This window comes from Rattus norvegicus, chromosome 2, assembly GCF_036323735.1.
Source record: "Rattus norvegicus strain BN/NHsdMcwi chromosome 2, GRCr8, whole genome shotgun sequence".
Classification (NCBI taxonomy): domain Eukaryota; kingdom Metazoa; phylum Chordata; class Mammalia; order Rodentia; family Muridae; genus Rattus; species Rattus norvegicus.
The window spans coordinates 203,241,707-203,247,695 of NC_086020.1; positions in this window are offsets into that span (position 1 = coordinate 203,241,707).

Sequence of the window (5,989 nt, forward strand, 5' to 3'; positions counted from 1 at the left end):
TACACACACACACATACACACACACACACACACACACACAGATACAGACCTACAGACACACACACACACAGATACAGACCTACAGACACACACATACACACACACACACACACACACACACACACACACACACACAGAGAGAGAGAGAGAGAGAGAGAGAGAGAGAGAGAGAGGAATAGACTTAATAAATATCCCAGAATGTATGTAAAAATGTAAAAGAAACATACGTATACAAATATATATTTTAGGCAATATCAGTAAAGAATCTGAAATAAATTAGGAGGATAATTTATTTCAATTTCAATGTAGCCTCAAAAGGTGCAATATATCCAGGGAGGTATTTAATCAAGCCAGTACAAGCAAGTGTACTGAAAACTGAAAACAATTTATCAAAGATCTTGCAAAACACATAGCATTTATTGAAACATTTTAGCCATCTCACCAAATTCTAAACACAAACTTATGATTTTATAGTATATCCCAATCCATGTCTGTTTCGGCAGACGGAACAAGACGTGAGCAATGACCTTATTAAAATGGTGGGGGAGGGGTGAGGCTTTAATGACTTACTTTATTCCAACACCTAGATATCTCCTTTATCTGCTGATGTATGATGCTCTAAATTTGCATTTTAAGGGAATAGATACCAGATTATAGAGAAAAATCATGATAAAATTTGCATTTCAAAGACACAGTGTTTCAACTATGAGCTTAAATAATTTTTCTAAACAATGCAAGAAAATTGAAGTTAAAAGTCCTATTGAGAAAAGATGTTCTGAAAAATAAAAATCAATGAGATTTGAGATGGTAATTTAAATGAATGCTTTTTCCATTGAACTCAGTGAATTCATCTTCATTCCTTCCTACATACATCAGAAAAAACTGTTAAGTTTAGACATCACATACATATTTTACATATCTGCTACCTGAATGGTTTTTCAAGCCACGTTTTTAAAATTGCCTTATAGTTTTACTTATTTTGATTTTAAAATATTTTATTCATTTTTTTTTTACAAATTTAAAGTCTTGGTAATTCACATTGATAAATTTATTAACACATAAGTAATGTACGTTGGTGCAGGTACTCTGATCGTGTTTAGGATAGATGTTTGTAGCCTATTAACATTGCTTAATTCTTTTTGTATTCATTTTCCCATCACCATGAACTTACATCTAATTATTATAATAAATACTAGGTCAAATGTAAAAGGATGACGTTTGAAAGGATAGAATACAGGATTATTTGTCAAATGAAGTGGTTTAAGAGATAATGACTTCAGATTATGGGTGGCTGTGATTGGGCCATAATCGGTATTACATTGGGAGAGAGATAGTACCATACTGAAAGGATAACAAGGCCTTAAAGGAAAAGTTGAAATGTTTCCTCTAGTAACCTAGAGAAGCTCATTATAAAATAAACTTGAAGCTCTAGATTAGAAGAAATTCTTGCCAAGCATAATTAGTAAGGAGCCATGGAAGAAAGACTCCAAAATCCCCGAACTAAGGCAATCTCTGGCCTTCAGAGGTACTTAAGGGCTGGCGGGAAGTTCCACAGCTCATGATTGAGTCTGGCATAACCTAAGTGACTCCTGACATGGAAGAAGCATATGCTGAGTGAGAAACTGACCTTGGAGCTACAGAGAGGAGAAGACTAGTCTAGATCACAGTCACAAGTACAAAGGAGAGAATTCCTAAGTATGGGACCGAGAAGGTGCAAGAAGAGGTCCAATCTAAAATACGTTTTCAATTTTGAATGGATTTCTGTTTCTGTTTTCTTCATTGGTTATGTTTGTTAAGTCAGAGAAGCCTTCATCAAGGTATCTTCATATGCTGTGAGGGCAGTTTTTCCACTTGTTTGAGGGATGTTGAATAATTGGGATGGCTGAATCAGAAACTTTAAGTTACTATGGCAATATATGAAAATAACAATGATGTTATTAACATTAATTGAATATTTTTAAGGAAGAATTTTTGTGACATTTGCTACTCTGCTGGTAGCATTAAATATTCAGTAAGATGTTGAAATTTGGAGTCAGTTGTGAAAAATCTTGTTATGGCTTTATCAATTAAATTATCATTCTAGTTATGATTAAAATACCACAAGCATATTTCATCTCAAGAAACTTTTTTAATCATCCATAAAAGCAACTTATTTAATGAAGTTTTTCCTAAGATTTCAGCAACTCAGACACTTTGTGAAACTTGAATATTTTTCATCTTTATTGATTATATTATTTATTTACATTTCAAATGTTATCCCCTCCCAGTTTCCCCTCCACAAGCCCCTTATGCCCTGTCCCTTCCCCTGCCCCAATATGTATGCACCCACCCACACACACACCCATACCTGCCTCAGTGCCCTAGTATTTCCCTACCCTGTGTCAAGCCTCCACAGGACAAAGGGACTCCCTTCAAGTGATAGCAGATGGCACTCCTCTGCTAACTATCTAGAGGCGCCATGGACGTCTCACTGTGTACTCTTTGGTTGGTGGTTTAGTCTCTGGTAGCTCTGGGGAGTCTGATTGGTTGATATTGTTGTTCTTCCTATGAGGTTGCCAGCCCCTTCACCTCCTACAGTGCTTGCCATAACATCTCCTTTGGGTGTCTCAATGCTCAGTCTGATGTTTGGCTGTGTACATCCACATCTATATTCATCCAGCTCTGGCATGGTGGTTCCTCAGAAAACTGGAAATAGTTCTACCCATGGAACCAGCTATACCACTCTTGGGCATACAGACAAAAGATGCTCCAACATATAACAAGGACCAATGCTCCACTATGTTCATAGCAGCCTTATTTATGATAGCCAGAAGCTAGAAAGAACCCAGATGCCCTTCAACACAGGAAAGGATTCAGAAAATGTGGTACATTCACAGTCACAAAAGAACAAATATGGTATGTACTCACTGATAAATGGATATTAGCCAAACGAAGCTCAGAATTCACACGATACAACTCACAGATCATATGAATCCCAAGAAGGAAGAAGATCACACCAAAGTGTGGATGTTACAGTCCCACTCAGAAATGGGAACAAAATAATCTCTGGGAAGTAGAGGGAGAGAAAAATCTGGGAGGGAGAGAAAGGGGGGAGGGAAAATGAGGGCCAATACAGATATGGGAGAATATGAGAGAGAAATTGCAGGTCAAGAATTTGAGAATAGGTGTGTAGCAGTGGGAGAGGGGGAAATTGCTGGTAACCACTAAAAAGTCCCAGATGCCAGGGACCCAAGAGTTTCCTAGGACCCAAGAGGGAGTACATTAGCCGAAATACCCAACAAAACGGAGATAGAATCTGTAAAGACTATATCCAGTGGATAGGTAGAGCTCCCCATTGAGGGATAGGGCCACCCACCCACCTCAAAATATTAATCCAGAATTCCTCATGTCAAAAGGAAATGCAGGGACAAAGTTTGGAGCAGAGACTGAAGGAAAGGACATCCAGAAACTTCCCCACCTAGGGATCCATCCCATCTGTAGACACCAAACCCAAACACTATTGCTGATGCCAAGAAATGTTTGCTGACTGGAGTCTGGTGTTGCCGTCCTGTTAAACTCTAATTTTAGTTGAAGTTAAACTCTAATTTTAGTTGAAGTCTTTCCATTTTCACCTCTCCATGAGTGAATGAACTTGGGGTTTCATTTTTCTATCAAGCTCACCCAAACTTTTTATGATATCAACAAACAAAGTACCTCGGGGTTGGGTATTTAGCTTAGTGGTAGAGCGCTTACCTAGCAAGCGCAAGGACCTGGGTTCGGTCCTCAGCTCCAGAAAAAAAAAAGACAACAAAAAACAAAGTACCTCATTTTCTTCTTATTTATTTATTTCTATCATATAGGACAAGTCACATATTTACCATGCCCACCTCCTCATGGTAAAAAACTTCTCACTATTATGAAAATATTAAGAATAACAACCGTGTAAAATAGAGCTTTTACATTAAGAACCAGTGTTTTATGATTTTTGTAAACACTAGAACAGACAGAAATCATCAAGAAAAAAGTAGATATTAAATCTTAATTTAAAAAGTCATATTAAATATAGAAACTTCAAGAAAATGGACTCTTTAAAATATGCTTTGTATGAAGAGTTTATCATTAGAGAAAGAATAGTTAAAAATGAAAATAGGAATGAAGAAAATAAGAGGGTTAAGTTTGCTACTTAAAGGGCTCTGAATGTTGAAACTTAAGAGAGTTAAGTATAATTAAACAATATAAAAATGCCTAAGATCATGTGAGACACTGGAAAACTTAAAAGGGTCCTGGATTCTTATGGTCATGGCCCTTAGAAGGGAATCTATTACTGTCACATTGCTAGAGCAGAACAATTCCCCACTATATTCTAAGTCATATCTTTATACCCACACAGAAATATAGCTCTTGCTATTCCAAATGAATTTGCAAATTGCTCTTTCTAATTCTCTGAAGAATCCAGTTGAAATTTTACAGTTGTTTTTTTTTTTCTTTTCTTTTTTTGGGGGGCTGGGGACCAAACCCAGGGCCTTGCGCTTGCTAGGCAAGTGCTCTACCACTGAGCTAAATCCCCAACTCCAGTTGAAATTTTGATGGGGATTGCATTGAATCTGTAGATTGTTTTTGTCAAAATAGACATTTTACATTAACTGTTCTCAACAATAAAAGAATTTCTGGGGGAATTACCATCCCTCACCTCAAGCTGTAAAATAGAGCAATAGTGATAAAAACTGCATGGTATTAGTACAGAGACTGGCAGGTAGATCAATGGAATAAAAATGGAGACCCTGAAATGAACCCGCACACCTATGGTAACTTGATCTTTGACAAAGTAGCTAAAAGTATGCATTGGAAAAAGACAACATTTTCAACAAATTTCAACAACGGCCTGGTTCAACTGGAGGTCAGCATGTAGAAGAATGCAAATTGACCCGTTTTTACCTCCTTATACAAAGCTCAAGTCCAAGTGGATCAAAGACCTCCACATAAAACCAGATACACTGTAACTAATAGAAGATAAAATGGGGAAGAGCCTCAAACACAGGCACAGAGGAAATTTTCCTGAACAGAATACTTATGCTCTAAGATCAAGAATCAGCAAGTGGGACCTCATAAAATTGCAAAGCGTCCTTAAGGCAAACGACACTGTCAATAGGATAAAACAAAAACCAACAGATTGGGAAAAGGTCTTTACCAATCTTACATCCCATAGGGCTAATATATAGTATATACAAAGAACTCGAGAACTTGATTCCAGAGAATCAAATAATCCTATTAAAAATGGGGTACAGAGCTAAACAAAGAATTCTCAACTGAGGAATATCAAATGGCTGAGAAGCACCTTCAAAGAAATGCTCAACATCCTTAGTCTTTAGGGAAATGAAAATCAAAATAACTCTGAGATACCACCTCACACCAGTCAGAGTGCCTAAGATTAAAAACTCAGGTGACAAGATGTTGGAAAGAATGTGGAGAAAGAGGAACACTCCTCCATTATTGGAGAGATTGCAAGCTGGTACAACCATTCTGGAAATCAGTCTGGTGGTTCATTAAAAAACTGGAGATAGTACTACCTAAGGACCCAGCTATACCTCTCCTGGGAATATACCCAAAAGATGTTCCAACATACAAGAAAGACACATGCTCCACTATGTTCATAGCAACCTTATTTATAATAGACAGAAACTGTAAACAACCCAGATGCCCTTTAACAGAGGAATGGATACAGAAAATGTGGTACATTTCCACAATGGAGTACTACTCAGCTATTAAAAACAATGACTTCATGAATTTCTTAGGGAAATGGATGGAACTAGAAAATATCATCCTGAGTAAGGTAACTCAGTCACAAAAGAACACATATAGCATGTACCTACTGATAAGTGGATATTAGCCCAAAAGCTTGAAATACCTAAGAAAAAAATTGCAGATCATATAAAGCTCATGAAGAAGAAAGACAAATATGTGAATGTTTCATTTTTCTTTTTAGAATGGAGAATAAAATACCCACAGGAGG